Below are 19,210 nucleotides of genomic sequence, written 5' to 3' on the forward strand. Positions count from 1 at the left end.
AGAGGATAAATACCTGGAATTCCCCACTAGTCAGACAGAACTGAAGAAGCCTTTTGGATGAGAGGTGAAACGTCTTCAAGAATTTCAAGCAAGTCCAGTTGCCTTTTTTTTTTTAGCACCTACGGACTCCTGAATAACATTTCACTGAAATTCATATTTGGAATACCATGCTTTAGGTAAAATATAAGACGTGTCATGTACAGTGCTCTCCACAATTACTGGCACCAGATTAATGAAACGGGTTAGAAAAAATCCACCTTTTGGTGAAGTCACTTCATCTCACACTGAGAAAATGAGAAAAATCCAACCTTTAATTGAAATACATTTTTTCAAACAAAAACAAATCCCTCATCTAGAAATAATTATTTTCAACAAAAACACAATCTCTGGGAATTACAGTGGATGCAATGTAACTGAAGCATGTTTCCCATTTAATTTGTATATCTTTGAGTGTATAGGATCTTTAAGCTGTAATCCATGACTTCCTGATTAACTGGGGTATTTCTAACCTTTTTTACTAATCTTTTCAAGTTGTGCCAATAATCATGTCGGGCACTGTAAGTTATTTGAATATTATCAATGATGGGGTAGTGTGATGCCAAATTTTAATGATTAAAAAATGACCCAGATTGTTTTTTAAATATCCATTTATAGTTCCTTTTTGATGTTGTGGAAGGTCTGTGAAACAAATCGTCCCTTAATAAGACAAAAAAAAAAAAAAAAAAAAACGCAGTTTGTCATGTTAATGAGACACCACAAAGCTGTCTGCTCTAAAGACTTTCCTATGTCTGAAAGCTTAAAGGTGCTATGTGTAAGAATTTGGCCACCTAGTGAGTTCATACTCCGTACTCCAAAACATAGGGGGCAGCATATTGCCAGAAAGGTGGGGTGTCCACACTTATTGTAAGAAACAAGGAAATGCACACAGCCTGCTCTCCCCCCACCCACCCCCAATGCACCACCACTCTCACAGAATTTGCACTCACTGAATATAGCATAAAGCTATTTTTTTTAAAAAGTTGATCCACTGCTGTGTTCATACAGTCTAACTTTACAGTCATGAGTTATACGAAAAAAAAAAGCCAACTACTAACTAACAGCAGGGCAAAAATATGCAAAATTCAACCAACCTGCCGAAACTCTGAGAACTGGTCAAGATAACACTGCTATCTTATAATCTTCATATGTACCATCAGCCTATAGTTTATATTATAACTTGCTTGGGACCAAAAGGCCACTGGTTCAATTCCCTAGACCAGCAGGAATGGCTGAAGCGCTGTTGAGCAAGGCACCTAACCCCCAACTGCTCCCCAGGCTGCTCTGGGTATGTTGTATGTTGCTCTGGATAAGAGTGTCTGCTAAATAGCATTAATGTAATGTAATCTAGGTATGGAACCGAACCCAACTAATGCAGATTGTGTCCAAATTCACATCCCATATTCTTGATTGAATTGCTTGTGAAGTCTTCATTGCAGTGAAGTGCAGTGCATATCACATGACACGTCACAACTTCACCTTTCCAATGCTCTTAGTTGCTTGTCTGTGCGACAGAGTTTTGGTGAGAAAAAATATTTTGAATTTACATCAAATTTAACCATAGTTACCATTTGTATCTAGCTCTGCATCCATCTTGTTTGAATTACTCATGAACTCATTGGAACACATATCACATGGAAGTACGTACATAATTGTACTGAAGTAATTACATTATGGAGCAGGTCAAACTTCCGCAAAGTAACATCTTTACTAATTTCTTCACCGGGCGGCACGGTGGTGTAGTGGTTAGCGCTGTCGCCTCACAGCAAGAAGGTCCGGGTTCGATCCCCGTGGCCAGCGAGGGCCTTTCTGTGTGGAGTTTGCATGTTCTCCCCGTGTCCGTGTGGGTTTCCTCCGGGTGCTCCGGTTTCCCCCACAATCCAAAGACATGCAGGTTAGGTTAACTGGTGACTCTAAATTGACTGTAGGTGTGAATGTGAGTGTGAATGGTTGTCTGTGTCTAATGCCGCTTTTCCACTACAAACGCGGCTGAGTCGGGCTGAGCCGTGCCGTGCTGAGTTGGGCTGAGTTGAGCTGAGTGGGGCTGTTGGAGTTGCATTTCGACTACAACCGCGCTGAACCGTGCTGGCTGGAAGTGGGTGGACACATTGGGTGGAGTTAGCAAAAGTGGGTGGACGTCACGTGATGTCGTTAAGCAGCGCAAACAGTGACATCAGTGAGCTTTTAAGCGGTAGTCTCACGACCCAAATAGTAAACAATAAACATGGACATGGAGTCGTTAGTGTTGCTGGTCTTGGTTCTGTGGCTTGTTGTCACCGACAACGCGAACAGATACTGGCAAGAGCGTATAGATGAGGCGAGGCGCATAAGGCTTAAGAAATTCTCGTAATTCTTCTTCTTCCGGGTTTACGGTGTTTACAGATCCCAGCGTGCTCGTGGGGCGTGTGTGGGCATGTGAGGACACTCCTCCTCACCAATCAGTGCACAGGGGAGTGTCTCCTCACGCCCCCAGCCTCACTCGGCTCGCTTTGGCTCGCTTCAGCCCCACTCCAAAACGGTGCGAGTTTTAGGGGCTAAGCAGGGCTGAAGCGAGCTGAGTCGTGCTGTTTTTTGGTAGTCGAAACGCGAGCCGTGTCGGGCTGAAGTGAGCTGAAGCGAGCTGAAGTGAGCTGAAAAAGGGTAGTGGAAAAGGGCCATATGTGTCAGCCCTGTGATGACCTGGCGACTTGTTCAGGGTGTACCCCGCCTTTCACCCGTAGTCAGCTGGGATAGGCTCCAGCTTGCCTGCGACCCTGTAGAACAGGATAAAGCGGCTAGAGATAATGAGATGAGATGAGAATTTCTTCACCCATTTTCACTCTCCTGCTTCTCGGTTGAGGAAGTCATGAAGTCCCTATCGCTTCAGAGTGTACAAAATAAAAATATCAAAATGAACAGAAGAACTTTTCCTGCACATCCTCATTTCAGTGCCTGGATTCCAGATGTTTCTGCACATTGCAGCTCTTTTCTTTAGCTTTCTGTCACTGTGTCAAAACCTCAAGAATCCGGAAATATTTCTGAAAAATTCTTGCAAGAATCTGGATCATATCTGGAGATTATTTTTGACAATGCTGTGATCAGACAGTACTCAACATGGATTGCATCATATATGGGTCATAGTTTCAAATATCTGGGCAAAACCATCTCTGGATTCTGGGGTATTTTATGCAGTGTGTAGTCTGTAAAAATAACTGGTTTCTTGAATCTATGTTTATAGTCAATTGCAAATCAGCTCTTTCCATTTGGGATGTAGTTTTTGTGTATTCGTGGCTTAAAGCTAACTGCCTATAAGTGGGTCTAACTACACAGTGACATGCCATGTGTCCAAAATGGCTCCCTACTCACTATTTAGTGAGGACGCCATTTTGTAGTGCTGTCCGAAATGATAGTGAAGATTTACACCCGATATAGTGCACTCAAGGTATCCCACAATACATCACAAAAAGTAGTGTACAACTAATGGTCACTAACCAAGCAATATATCTCATCCTGCATTGCAGTCGCACTGAAAGAAATCAAATTAAAAGTCTCAAATTTGATTTAATAAAAGGCAGCGGCGGCGGCACGGTGGTGTAGTGATTAGCGCTGTCGCCTCACAGCAAGAAGGTCCTGGGTTCGAGCCCCGGGGCCGGCGAGGGCCTTTCTGTGTGGAGTTTGCATGTTCTCCCCGTGTCCGCGTGGGTTTCCTCCGGGTGCTCCGGTTTCCCCCACAGTCCAAAGACATGCAGGCTAGGTTAACTGGTGACTCTAAATTGACCGTAGGTGTGAATGTGAGTGTGAATGGTTGTCTGTGTCTATGTGTCAGCCCTGTGATGACCTGGCGACTTGTCCAGGGTGTACCCCGCCTTTCGCCCGTAGTCAGCTGGGATAGGCTCCAGCTTGGCTGCGACCCTGTAGAAGGATAAAGCAGCTAGAGATGATGAGATGAGATGAAAAGGCAGCGGCAAAGAAGAAAGTATTCAGCCTTGATTTAAAAAAAAAAAAACCTGAAAGATGCAGGTACTTTGTATTGATTAATGTGGGAAATACACTCAGTATAATATGTATTTATCACAAAAATACATGCATGTATTTATTATTTTGAAAACCCACCAGCCGACTGATCTGGCACATTTTAATTGTGCAACAGTAATGACGTAAATACTAGCATGACGGACTAGTGTCCGAAAGCGTTTTTTAATTTTACCAATGAGCTCACTATATAGTCCTCTATATAGCAATTCCCTATATAGGGAGTAGGGAGCAGGGAATGAGTAAGTGATTTCGGACACAGGGATGGTCACGTCACGTGCACTACTTCTTCATCCTCTCATTTTGGACTGAGGGCAGACTGGACACTACCATGACTCACTATTGCCTCTTGAGGTTCAAAATAATATTACAAGCTGGACAGTGTATCCTGTCTCAGGGATAGCTGGTTAGCATGCTAACTTCAGGAGATATCTCTGCGACACCATACATAGACGTCTTTGACATAACTTCAAACCTGTTATTTCTTTTTGAATGCTTTAAACTTGAATTCTGACAAATTCTTACACATAGAACCTTTGAAGTTATAGCTGTACCTCTGACTTTAAAACTAACACTAATTCTAACACTAACACTAGAGACTCTTTAAAAAAATGTTATATAAACGTCACCTGACAGGATTGATTATTCGAGATATTAACAAATGGCTTACTTTTTAATTCTGTTTACGTAGAGCTTTTGCCATACACATCCCTGTCAATTAGCGGCTAGGATAGAAATGATAAGATACCACAAATAGCCAATTAATATAAACCTGTGATATTTACCTTGGAGCTGGAACTACTTGTCGAGCTGTGCTGTTAACAAAATTAAACACTACTTTTTGACCAAAACAGATTTGAGAATTCAACCATACTGTGGTATAAATTGGAATAAGAAACTAATTAATATGATTTGCAGGGCTAACCAATTTACATTTTCATTTTGATTAAGGTCAGTGCAAGCTGTAAAAACATGAAAGTTATACTTTGTGGTTAGGAACACTGTGAACTAATGTTAATCGCAGATGAAAACTGTTTTCTCATTATTGTTGTTGTTGTTTTTCTCCTTATCCTGCTCTCTCTCTCTCTCTCTCTCACACACACACACACACACACACACACACACACCAGATGGACTTCAGCAGATCTGGACTGAAATTTATATATTTCTAATGTGTTTATCTCTTCTCATTCTGTACTCCTTTTGTACTCTTTTTCTCCTTTACCTTCTTCATACTTACAGGATATGTTTTTTTTCCCCTCCCTCCCTACTGTTCTTTGTACCATTCTTGTACATTGTAAAATGACCTGAAACCCAGGAGCCTTGGGGCTAAAACAGAAGCACTCTTTCTCAGTATGACAGGCCATCTCTTGGTGAAGCAGGTGCTGTTATTTCTAAGAACTTGCCAGCTTTGTGTTATGTGATAAAGTCTGTTCTAGGCCTTCAAGAGCTCTAAGCAATGTTTTGAACAATGAATGACACATGAAGCAGGCTCGCAACTCTTTTCATTCTGCTCTGGCAAATCTAAATTTCTGTTTCCAAGACTACCATTCCATTTCATACAGGCCTTGACAAAGTTCAAACATAGCTTGAAGTAACAAATGGAGCTTTAAACTGAATTAGAGCCCTGCGCAAATAAAAACAATGAAGGAAAAAAAGTGAAAAAAAAATCCCTACTGATATTGGAAATGACACAACAAGATGCAACAAACCAATAAATAATCCACTATCCTGCGCTTATTTGGATAATCCACCTGTGATCGCACTGATAAGGCAGATGGGAAAATGCTTGTCATATTCAAATTGCTTTGGAGACCTGTGTACATTAATAATTGCTCACAGACTTTCCTTAAATGAGTCAGTTAACCAGAAGACTAAATACAAACCTGAAAAATCAACCCCCTAAACATTAATGAAGCATATGGTGAGAGACAGAAGGCAACTAAATATGAGCCAAATCCAAGAATTATAATTAAGGTCTACTGCAAAAACCGTCATTTGAGTTCATACACAAAAACAGGCAAAGGTCTAGAAAAACCAAGGCTTGGACACAACCGTAAACTCCAATAAATAAATTAAAGGAATTCACTACAGGGTATACATAGATAAACTAATCATGGACATTGAACAGGTGAACACAATAGGACAACAAATCAATGAAAGGACAAGGTCAGAGACAGGACTTGAACAGAAACCCAAAACTTGAGCAAATAGCGTTCATCACAATAGAAAGGGGGAAACTGTAACAATTTATTGCAAATGACACAACAGCAAATAGGAACCTTGGGATGACAGCAAATTCTTAAGAATAAGCCAAATCCAACTTGTTTAAGAAGTAATGAATAATTAACAATTATTTGCCAAAGACGAAGTGAATATCGGTGAATAATAACCGAGATGAACTTGAGGTTATTATTCATCGATATTCATGGAGAATGAGGTGGATAATTGCTTTAGTTTAAATACACAGGTGATTATTTCAGAAAAAAAATATGTTTAAAAAAAATATTTATTTCAAACTTCCAAAGCAGCATACAAATGTAATAAAGGTGCGCACAGGCTTGTGTCACTTATCTACGCTGAGTCACATAAAATACTTTGTTTTAAAACAGATAAAATAAAGCACAATTCCACCTTACCTTTGAATAGCTTTAGACCAAACTTTGTAGCATCTTTAGTGCTTTTTTGAACAGCATTTTCTTTCATCATTTATAATTCTTCCTCACTTACGATGACGAAGCGATTGGCTGCCATTTTTCTGAGTTGCTTGAGGTAATTATTGAGAAACAGTCCGAATTTCTCGACCAATCATTGTGCACAATTTTCTATAATCACCAATGGCAACATGGTGATTATACTCTTACTGAAATGATACAGCTGGATGAGTGTTTCTGCAAAGTGTCAGTACTTATAAGTCTATTAATTTTCCTAGTTACTATGACATTTTACCGAATGTGTGCCTTTGTGAGTGTATTCATTCCAGACAGCAGAAAATTCCAGCCCAAGTATTATTCATATGGAGCTGAAAGTGCCACACCTGTAAGCAGCAACCACAACATTTTCAACTAAGTTTTATATCACGCCTAAGATATGATCTCATCCAGCTTGAGTTGTGGCTGTGTTCTGGCAGTGAGTGAATTGCGTCATTGCATGGGTCATGTGTCAGATGAAAACGGTGAGTGTGGGCTAGCAGTGAGTCATCTCTCTTTGGCTTTTGGATATGTATAATAAGCTGTAAATCTATTTTTGTTTAAGACTCGGCAGAGGGTAAGACAGTTCAAATGACACCGAGGTCAGATGCTTACTATCTGACTATAAAAGCACCTGAAGTATCTGCTGACATTGACAACCAAACCTCATGCTAGCATGGACTGTTAAACAAATCATTATAATGTAATATTTTAAGAGTATAATATGTATCAAATGCTCTAATTCATGACATGTTTATGACAGTGTTTAGCATTCGTAAAAGGAAATTACATTTAACATGCTTCACATATTTAATTCAGATATTAGCAACGTTGTGATTCTTGTGACATATAGGCTATTGTATTTTGCCAGAATAGTTCCTTATACAGTATTTCCTCAGTACAGGAACAGTTTGGAAGAATTTAATCATCCCCTCATGCCAAAGGCTGGTGTTTGAAATTTGCTATGTTAGTTTTGCTCAGGAGTTAATGTTAGTGCTGACGATAATGTTGCTAACACGTACAGTGGTGCTTGAAAGTTTGTGAACCCTTTAGAATTTTCTATATTTCTGCATACATATGACCTAAAATATCATCAGATTTTCACACAAGTCCTAAAAGTAGATAAAGAGAACCCAGTTAAACAAATGAGACAAAAATATTATACTTGGTCATTTATTTATTGAGGAAAATGATCCAATATTACACATCTGTGAGTGTCAAAAGTATGAGAACCTTTGCTTTCAGTATCTGGTGTGACCCCCTTGTGCAGCAATAACTGCAACTAAACGTTTCCGGTAACTGTTGATCAGTCCTGCACACCGGCTTGGAGGAATTTTAGCCCATTCCTCCGTACAGAACAGCTTCAACTCTGGGATGTTGGTGGGTTTCCTCACATGAACTGCTCGCTTCAGGTCCTTCCACAACATTTTGATTGGATTAAGGTCAGGACTTTGACTTGGCCATTCCAAAACATTAACTTTATTCTTCTTTAACCATTCTTTGGTAGAACGACTTGTGTACTGTTGTCTTGCTGCATGACACACCTTCTCTTGAGATTCAGTTTATGGGCAGATGTCCTGACATTTTCCTTTAGAGCTTTCTGATATAATTCAGAATTCATTGTTCCGTCAATGATGGCAAGCCATCCTGGCCCAGATGCAGCAAAACAGGCCCAAACCATGATACTACCACCACCATGTTTCACAGATGGGATAAGGTTTTTATGCCGGAATGCAGTGTTTTCCTTTCTCCAAGCATAACACTTCTCATTTAAACCAAAAAGTTCTATTTTGGTCTCATCTGTCCACAAAACATTTTTCCAGTAGCCTTCTGGCTTGTCCATGTGATCTTTAGCAAACTGCAGACGAGCAGCAATGTTCTTTTTGGAGAGCAGGGCTTTCTCATTGCAACACTGCCATGCGCACCATTGTTGTTCAGTGTTCTCCTGATGGTGGACTCATGAACATTAACATTAGCCAATGTGAGAGAGGCCTTTACTTGCTTCGAAGTTACCCTGGGGTCCTTTGTGACCTCGCTGAGTATTACACGCCTTGCTCTTGGAGTGATCTTTGTTGGTCGACAACTCCTGGGGAGGGTAACAATGATCTTGAATTTCCTCCACTTGTACACAATCTGTCTGACTGTGGATTGGTGAAGTCCAAACTCTTTAGAAATGGTTTTGTAACCTTTTCCAGCCTGATGAGCATCAACAACGCTTTTTCTGAGGTCCTCAGAAATCTCCTTTGTTCGTGCCATGATACACTTCCACAAACGTGTTGTGAAGATCAGACTTTGATAGATCCCTGTTCTTTAAATAAAACAGGGTGCCCACTCACACCTGATTGTCATCCCATTGATTGAAAACACCTGACTCTAATTTCACCTTCAAATTAACTGATAATCCTTGAGGTTTACTTACTTTTGCCACTCACAGATATGTAATATTGGATCATTTTCCTCAATAAATAAATGACCAAGTATAATATTTTTGTCTCATTTGTTTAACTGGGTTCTCTTTATCTACTTTGCGGACTTGTGTGAAAATCTGATGATGTTTTAGGTCATATTTATGCAGAAATATAGAAAATTCTAAAAGGTTCACAAACTTTCAAGCACCACTGTATGGGGAAACCTGTAGCTACCAGGTTTACACTGTAAACTGCACACCTAAATCGTCAACTGAACTGTTCCTTTAAATGTTTTATTTTGTAGCCAGAGTTCCTGCCTTTTTATTTAATTTGAGTTTGATTCATAGCTGAATGTCACCAATGGAAAAATAGTTTTAATACAGTGTGAAAGGTGAATAGGCGATAAATAATTCATTGTGAGATTTTTGTTTATTTATCGTGTTTGAATGTGGGGGAATAAAAATGTAGTTTTGTGACTAAACACAAAAATTAGTCAACTATATAGGGATAGGGTATTCAAAGGAAATGGACTGTGCGATTTTTGTCATTATGTATTGGCATCCAAATATTGAAACGGTGACACTGGGAGTTTTAAAAGTTTATTTGGCTGAAACACCAGAGTCTCTCGGCCACCATCGCCTTAAAAGAGTGAATGAGCATCTGTGCGTTTCTGTGTACTGCCTGGCTGTTCTTTTCCAAGCTCATTATATGTAATTTAAAGATCATTTAATGTTAACTTGTATTCAGTTGTTCATGTTCTATCTGATCTGTCTCCTACCAGTTTTGTGTGACATAAAAGTGAAATTGTGATTGTTCCCTAGACTTTTTCATCAGGTTTAATCCATAATGTTGGTCTCAATGATTAATAACAGTCTGGTTTCTTGTGACTGAGAAAATGAGAATATTTTTCTCCAGGTGATGACAGCTAATTCTGTTTAGTAATTCAGTAGTCCTCAGGAGGAAATGCGCCATAATAAAAGGAGTTAAACAAATAAAAAATGTGCTGCTAGGTTCTTTATGAGTGATCCGTTCTCATTACACATTGCTGACTTGATTTGTAGCTTATGCAGCAACAGATGAAGAATAATTGCATGGGTAATTTAGATTGCATGATATGTCAATTGACTCCTTGTTTTCTGTGCGATGAGCTGAATCAATAGGTCATCACCTACTCAGTGAAAATATTCCCTGCAGAATTGCATGTTGCTTATTTTTATTTCATGAACATAGGGAGGGGTGGCATGGTGGTGTAGTAGTTAGTGCTGTCGCTTCACAGCAAGAAGGTCCTGGGTTTGAACCCAGCGGCCGGCAAGGGCCTTTCTGTGTGGAGTTTGCATGTTCTCCCCGTGTCCGTGTGGGTTTTCTCCGGGTGCTCCGGTTTCGTCCAAAGACAGGCAGGTTAGGCGAATTGGTGGCTCTAAATTGAGTGTGAATGGTTGTTTGTCTTTGTGTCAGCCCTGTGATGACCTGGTGACTTGTCCAGGGTGTACCCCACCTCTCACCCATAGTCAGCTGGGATAGGCTGCAGCTCGCCTGCGACCCTGTAGAACAGGATAAGCGGCTACAGATAATGGATAGATGGAACATAGGGTTTTGAATACCGATGACACTTTAAACGTAACTTGCTGTCTTCTACAAAATAAGTAATTAAAACACATTTTACCATCACTTCATGATTCGAGATTCAACAATCAGGTGTCGTAGCATTTATAACTTCTACTCATTAATTTTCATAATTGTTCATTGAAAATGAAAAGGAAAATGTACTTGTGCTTTGTACGTATTGTTATTGCCATTCTGAGCAACAATTGTGTAACAGTTAGTGTCAAAGCCTCTCTTTTGCATCCATAGAGACAGGAGCAGCTTACTTTTTTGTCATGTATAATGTCGAAACAATGTTGGAGCCATGCTAAAATAAAACATGAAATAAAGCATGTCTAATTCTGCATCGAGATCTGTCTTCTGTCATCATGCACTGCAGCTCCCTGACGTTCCACTTGGGAATTTTTAAACACTTTTACAATGTCCAGTTCCCAGTGTCAACTCAAAGTAGAATCCATTTCTTACATGGATAATAGGATTTGATATAACACACTAGAGAACAAACGAGATCTACAGTTTGTAGGTAAAATGTAAGAACTATAGAAAAATAGGTAATTGAGATACAGTACTTTTTTTTTGTTTTCTGCCTTTACTCAAACAAATGAACAACTGCTTATAGCGATAGATAGATAGATAGATAGATAGATAGATAGATAGATAGATAGATAGATAGATAGATAGATAGATAGATAGATAGATAGATAGATAGATAGATAGATAGATATCCTTCTACATATTAGGGAATGCACAACTATTAGTTTTTTAAGGTTTACTAGTTTTTGAAAAAAGCCCAAACTGATTCAAGATATACCTATTTCTAAGCTATTATATTAGTGATGTTAAATGCAATTAATGCTACACTGTTAATGATGAAAATAAACAAATCAGTGCAATAACTTTGCAAAATAATGAATGTGTATGATTACATTTTATTTATGCCACGGCATACCCACTAATAAACTGCCTAAAAGTTAATATCCAACAGTGGTCCATGTACTGAGCCATGTACACCAAAATTAATATTCCTTCATCCTTCGGATTACCAGAACCACTAATGTAGTTCTTGAGCAATATGCACTTATTCATGCAATTATCAAATCAGCATGCGGCAATAGCACAAGGCATAATATCCTGCGGATACAAGTCAAAAGCCTGTCACCTGGTCCAATCTTCAACAGTTCACATTTGGTGAGTGTGTATTCACTGTAGCTTCAGATAACTGTTCTTCGCTGACAGGAGTAGAAGCTCTTATCGCCCACCAGTGTTCTAGTTGTACATGTTATGCATTTTGAGATGCTTTTCTGTTCAACACGATTGTAAAGAGTGGCTATTTGAGTTACCATAGCCTTCCTGACGGGTGGGCCGATGGTGTAGTGGTTAGCACTGTCGCCTTACAGCAAGAAGGTCCTGGGTTCAAGCCGACGAGAGCCTTTCTGTGTGGAGTTTGCATGTTCTCCCCATGTCCACGTGGGTTTCCTCTGAGTGCTCTGGTTTCCTCCACAGTCCAAAGACATGCAGGTTAGGTTAATTGGTGGCTCTAAATTGACCATAGGTGTGAATGGTTGTTTGTCTCTATGCGTCAGCCCTGTGAAGACCTGGTGACTTGTCCAGGGTGTACCCCGCCTCTCACCCATAGTCAGCTGGTATAGTCTCCAGCTTGCCTACGACCCTAAACAAGAAAAGCAGCTATAGATAATGGATGGATAGCCTTCCTGACACCTCAAACCAGTTTGGCCATTCTCCTCTGACCTCTCTCATCAACAAGGCTTTCCCACCAGTAGAACTGATGCTCACTGGATATTTTTTTCTTTTTGTACCAGACTGTTTTTCATGCATGAAAATCCTTTGAGATTAGCAGTTTCTGAAATATACAAACCAATCTGCCAACAAGCACCAACAACCACGCAGCGTCACTTTGTTCTCATTTTTCTCCCATTCCCCGATGCTTGCTGTGAACATTAACTGAAGATCTTGCCCTGTATCTGCATGATTAAATGAGTTGCTCTGAAGCCATATAATTGGTTAATTGGATAATTCCATGAATGAGCAGATGCACAGATGTTCTTATTAAAGTTGCCACTGAGTGTATATTTATCACATCTACACATTTCTTGCCATTTTCCTCATGTGTATTAACCATTACGCTTTCCTGTTTTTCATACTTTGAACCCAGATTTCATGATTCAGTATAGATCAGCATGATGTTTTATTTAAGGAGAGAGCTATAAGTTTTGAAGGGACTTCAGCAATATACCATATACCCAGCTCTATAATGGCTGAACAGGCAGTTATTTTGGACAGCAAAACTATTTCTTGGATTTTCTAATGGACATGCTCAATTTCTTTCATTTTTCAACGGTTGAACCCCATCATAGCCAGGAGTGGAAAGTAAACAATGGAAAGTATCCATGGAAATGGAAAGTCTCCATGGGGGACATCTCTAAGTCTCCTTCACCCAGTGCGAAGGACCAAGGAGTCATGTTCGATGACAAACTCTCCTCCTCAGTGAACATTGCTGCAGTGACCCAGACGTGTAGATTCCTCCTCTACAACATCCGAAGGATCCATCCTTTTCTTACCACCTACTCTACTCAGCTCCTGGTCCAAATGCTGATCCTCTCCTGCTTGGGCTACTGCAACTATCTCCTTGCTGGCCTTCCAGCTTCTGCCATTAGACCCCTGCAGCTTATCCAGAACGCTGCAGCTCGCCTGGTCTACAACCTTCCTTGTTCTTCCCATGTCACCCCTCTGCTTGCAGACCTTCCCTGGCTACCTTTCGCAGCTCGCATCAAATTTAAGACATTGGTGCTAGCTTACCAGGCTCTCAAAGGGTTAGAGCTAGCATACCTCCAGAGTCTGATCCACCCCTACACACCCGCCAGATCCCTACGCTCCACTACTACTGGTCACCTGGCCCCTCCTCCTCTCTGCTCTTACCCAGCCTGCTCAAAACTACTGTCTGTCCTGGTTCCCTGTTGGTGGAATGACCTTCCCATTGAGGTCAGAACTGCTGACTCCCTGACCACCTTCAAGCGCAGACTGAAGACTCACCTCTTCAGGCTGCATCTCTCCCCTTCTTCCCTGCCCACTGTGTAACTGAGTTCAGTCTTGACCAACCCAGGCTGTGTACAGTCTAGCTTGGGGTTAGCTGTTTTGAGTTCTATTTAGTTATACTTTATATGGTTGGTTTGTTTCCTTGGCTGTTTGAGTATTGGTAATTCAACAGTATATTACACGAGGTATTGCTGTCACTTGTTCAGTTGGCACTAAAACTTTCTTGCCTAGAAGTTCAGAACTTTATGTACTTGACTTTTGTACTCATTGTGTATCACTCTGGATAAGAGCATCTTCTAAATGTAATAATAATAATAATAATAATAATAATAATGTAAAAAAATTCATAAGCTTGGGATCAATAAAGTAAATCTATCTATCTATCTATCTATCTATCTATCTATCTATCTATCTATCTATCTATCTATCCTCTTATTACAGTAAATAAGTACATGTTTCACTGTCAAGGTAATTTAAGTATAATTAAATTATAGCACTGTTACTTCTAAACATTCTACATTGTACATTTATTTTTTTCATCACCATTATGAAGTTTAAAAAAATGCATCTCAGTCTGGAAGACAGTAAATTGAATAAATAGGAAACATGTTCAGATAGGGTGGCACGGTGGTGTAGTGGTTAGCGCTGTCGCCTCACAGTAAGAAGGTCTGGGTTTGAGCCCCGTGGCCGACAAGGGCCTTTCTGTGCAGAGTTTGCATGTTCTCCCCGTGTCCGCATGGGTTTCCTCCGGGTGCTCCAGTTTACCCCACAGTCCAAAGACATGCAGGTTAGGTTAACTGATGACTCTAAATTGACTGTAGGTGTGAGTGCGAATGATTGCCTGTGTCTATGTGTCAGCCCTGTGATGACCTGGCAACTTGTCCAGGGTGTACCCTGCCTTTCGCCCGTAGTCAGCTGGGATAGGCTCCAGCTTGCCTGTGACCCTGTTGAACAGGATAAAGCGGCTAGAGATAATGAGATGAGACATGTTCAGATAAGCCATAGCTAGCCAAGAGAGCTAAATTAGCTAGGCAGCTCTTTCAATGTTTTAGAGTATCAAAGCTCTGTATTAAACTGAAGATGTCACTTTGATGTGCAGGACTGATTGCCCGTTGTGTTAAATGTTGTATATCTTCAGTATGTGCTGCTATAGGCTATAACCTACTGTATTATTTATAACCTACATCTAACAAATCAGCAAGCTAATGAAACCCTAAAAGCATCTGGCTAAATTAGCTAGCCAGCGAATATTCTCTTTCCTTATAGACTAAGTAATTCTTCAGTAAAGTAATAATAAAGTAATGGTTTGGTAGTTCATTACGGACGAAGCAATGCTTACCCAATCTTATATATGTTCGAGAGAACTGAGCTAACTAGTTATTGAACAGTGATGTTACCTTCTCTTCATTTTAAATTAGTTATACATTAAGACATGAAGATGCAATGTATGGTATGCCGTCCATTTGATTTAATATTGGAAGCCCAGGACAAGGAGACTTGGTGGTGGAATGAGGGAGTTCAGGAAAGTATAAAGAGGAAGGAATTGGCAAAGCAAAACTGGGATAAAAGGAGAGATCAAGAAAGCAAACAAAAATACAAGGAGATATGAGGGAAAGCAAAGAGAGCAGTGGCAAAAGTGAAGGAAAAGGCACATGATAAAATGTATGAATGGTTCGACACGAAGGATGGAGAAAAGAATCTGTATCAATGGATGGAGGAGAGGAGAATGTCAGGAGTGATTTGTGGCAGAAGGTTGCCAGCAAGAGTGAAAGGAAATAGACTGGTACCAAAATCCAGAATTGTGACACCCAAAGGCATTTTTGAGACAAAGTCGGCAAACAGTCTTATTTTGTCAATTTGGGTGTGCCGAATTCAAATCTGCAATATGCCGAGCTCTATCTGACCTCTGTTGACCTCTAGAGGTCATTGAACTTTGGGCCTGTAAACGTCTCAGCTGAACCCAGTTTCTCAGCTTTCTAAGGAATGAAATGTACTAAAATGATTAATGAAGTTAGCAAATGGCCTTGTTTGTTAAATGTTTGGGTGCTGAATTCATTTTTCATTTGTAAAACGACATATGACCTCTGATAACCTCAAGGTCATTAAACTTGGCCTATAGGCCTATGCATTTAACGGCATTTTTAAACTGACTTTACTCCCCCAAAAAGAATATGAACAGACAAAAAACAAATAGAAAGGAACAAATACAACATTAAATGCCAGTCCATGTACATGTGACTTCACAATGAGAATGCCTAGGTGATCACCTTACATAACATTGCATTACATTTATCGGTTATTGTTTATACAAAGCTACTGAAAAAAGGACAGATTCAGCAGCATACAAAATGTGGGGGCATACAGGTTAATCAGGGTTAGTATATGAGAGTTTTTTTCTTTGTTGTTTGTTTTGTTTTAAACGGGGTAAAGCCTTTACAAAAAACAAACAACAAAGAAAAAAACTCTCATATATACTAACCCTGATTAACCTGTATACCCTGTAAGCCCCCACATTTTGTATGCTGCTGAATCTGTCCTTTTTTCAGTAGCTTTGTATAAACAATAACCACTAAATGTAATGCAATGGTATGTACAGTGGGGCAAAAAAGTATTTAGTCAGCCACCAATTGTGCAAGTTCTCCCACTTAAAAAGATGAGAGAGGCCTGTAATTTTCATCATAGGTACACTTCAACTATGAGAGACAGAATGGGGCGAAAGAATCCAGGAAATCACATTGTAGGATTTTTAATGAATTAATTGGTAAATTCCTCAGTAAAATAAGTATTTGGTCACCTACAAACAAACAAGATTTCTGGCTCTCACAGACCTGTAACAACTTCTTTAAGAGGCTCCTCTGTCCTCCACTCGTTACCTGTATTAATGGCACCTGTTTGAACTCGTTATCAGTATAAAAGACACCTGTCCACAACCTCAAACAGTCACACTCCAAACTCCACTATGGCCAAGACCAAAGAGCTGTCAAAGGACACCAGAAACAAAATTGTAGACCTGCACCAGGCTGGGAAGACTGAATCTGCAATCGGTAAGCAGCTTGGTGTGAAGAAATCAACTGTGGGAGCAATTATTAGAAAATGGAAGACATACAAGACCACTGATAATCTCCCTCAATCTGGGGCTCCACGCAAGATCTCACCCCGTGGGGTCAAAATGATCACAAGAACGGTGAGCAAAAATCCCAGAACCACACGGGGGGACCTAGTGAATGACCTGCAGAGAGCTGGGACCAAAGTAACAAAGGCTACCATCAGTAACACACTACGCCACCAGGGACTCAAATCCTGCAGTGCCAGACGTGTCCCCCTGCTTAAGCCAGTACATGTCCAGGCCCGTCTGAAGTTTGCTAGAGAGCATTTGGATGATCCAGAAGAGGATTGGGAGAATGGCATATGGTCAGATGAAACCAAAATAGAACTTTTTGGTAAAAACTCAACTTGTCGTGTTTGGAGGAGAAAGAATGCTGAGTTGCATCCAAAGAACACCATACCTACTGTGAAGCATGGGGGTGGAAACATCATGCTTTGGGGCTGTTTTTCTGCAAAGGGACCAGGACGACTGATCCGTGTAAAGGAAAGAATGAATGGGGCCATGTATCATGAGATTTTGAGTGAAAACCACCTTCCATCAGCAAGGGCATTGAAGATGAAACGTGGCTGGGTCTTTCAGCATGACAATGATCCCAAACACACCACCCGGGCAATGAAGGAGTGGCTTTGTAAGAAGCATTTCAAGGTCCTGGAGTGGCCTAGCCAGTCTCCAGATCTCAACCCCATAGAAAATCTTTGGAGGGAGCTGAAAGTCCATGTTGCCCAGCGACAGCCCCAAAACATCACTGCTCTAGAGGAGATCTGCATGGAGGAATGAGCCAAAATACCAGCAACAGTGTGTGAAAACCTTGTGAAGACTTACAGAAAATGTTTGACCTCTGTCATTGCCAACAAAGGGTATATAACAAAGTATTGAGATGGACTTTTGTTATTGACCAAATACTTATTTTCCACCATAATTTGCAAATAAATTCTTTAAAAATCAGACAATGTGATTTTCTGGATTTTTTTTTTCTCATTTTGTCTCTCATAGTTGGTGTACCTATGATGAAAATTACAGGCCTCTCTCATCTTTTGAAGTGGGAGAACTTGCACAATTGGTGACTGACTAAATACTTTTTTGCCCCACTGTAAGGTGATCGCCTAGGTATTCTCATTGTGAAAAGTAAGTCACATGTACATGGACTGGCATTTAATGTTGTATTTGTTCCTTTCTGTTTGTTTTTTGTCTGTTCATTTTCTTTTTGGGGGAGTAAAGTCAGTTTAAAAATGCCGTTAAATGCATAGGCCTATAGGCCAAGTTTAATGACCTTGAGGTTATCAGAGGTCATATGTCGTTTTACAAATGAAAAATGAATTCAGCACCCAAACATTTAACAAACAAGGCCATTTGCTAACTTTATTAATCATTTTAGTACATTTCATTCCTTAGAAAGCTGAGAAACTGGGTTCAGCTGAGACGTTTACAGGCCCAAAGTTCAATGACCTCTAGAGGTCAACAGAGGTCAGATAGAGCTCGGCATATTGCAGATTTGAATTCGGCACACCCAAATTGACAAAATAAGACTGTTTGCTGACTTTGTCTCAAAAATGCCTTGAACTCCTTAAATAAGCACTTTTTTTAATTTTGGTACCAGTCTAAAATGTGTACAAGAGAGTAGTAAGAGCAGCAATGTTGTATGGTTTGGAAACAGTGGCACTGACACAAAGACAGGAGGCTGAACTGGTGGTAGTGGAGTTGAAGATGTTGAGATTCTCACTGGGAGTGACAAAGTTGGACAGTATTGGCAATGAGTACATTGGTGCTTGAAAGTTTGTGAACCTTTTAGAATTTTCTATATTTCTGCATACATATGTCCTAAAATATCATCGAATTTTCACACAAGTCCTAAAAGTAGATAAAGAGAACCCAGTTAAACAAATGAGACAAAAATATTATACTTGGTCATTTATTTATTGAGGAAAATGATCCAATATTACATATCTGTGAGTGTCAAAAGTATATGAACCTTTGTTTTCAGTATCTGGTGTGACCCCCTTGTGCAGCAATAACTGCAACTAAACATTTCCGGTAACTGTTGATCAGTCCTGCACACCGGCTTGGAGGAATTTTAGCCCATTCCTCCGTACAGAACAACTTCAACTCTGGGATGTTGGTGGATTTCCTCACATGAACTGCTCACTTCAGGTCCTTCCACAACATTTCGATTGGATTAAGGTCAGGACTTTGACTTGGCCATTCCAAAACATTAACTTTATTCTTCTTTAACCATTCTTTGGTAGAACAACTTGTGTGCTGAGGGTCGTTGTCTTGCTGCATGACCCACCTTCTCTTGAGATTCA

Source organism: Neoarius graeffei, chromosome 18 (assembly GCF_027579695.1).
Source record: "Neoarius graeffei isolate fNeoGra1 chromosome 18, fNeoGra1.pri, whole genome shotgun sequence".
Lineage (NCBI taxonomy): Eukaryota > Metazoa > Chordata > Actinopteri > Siluriformes > Ariidae > Neoarius > Neoarius graeffei.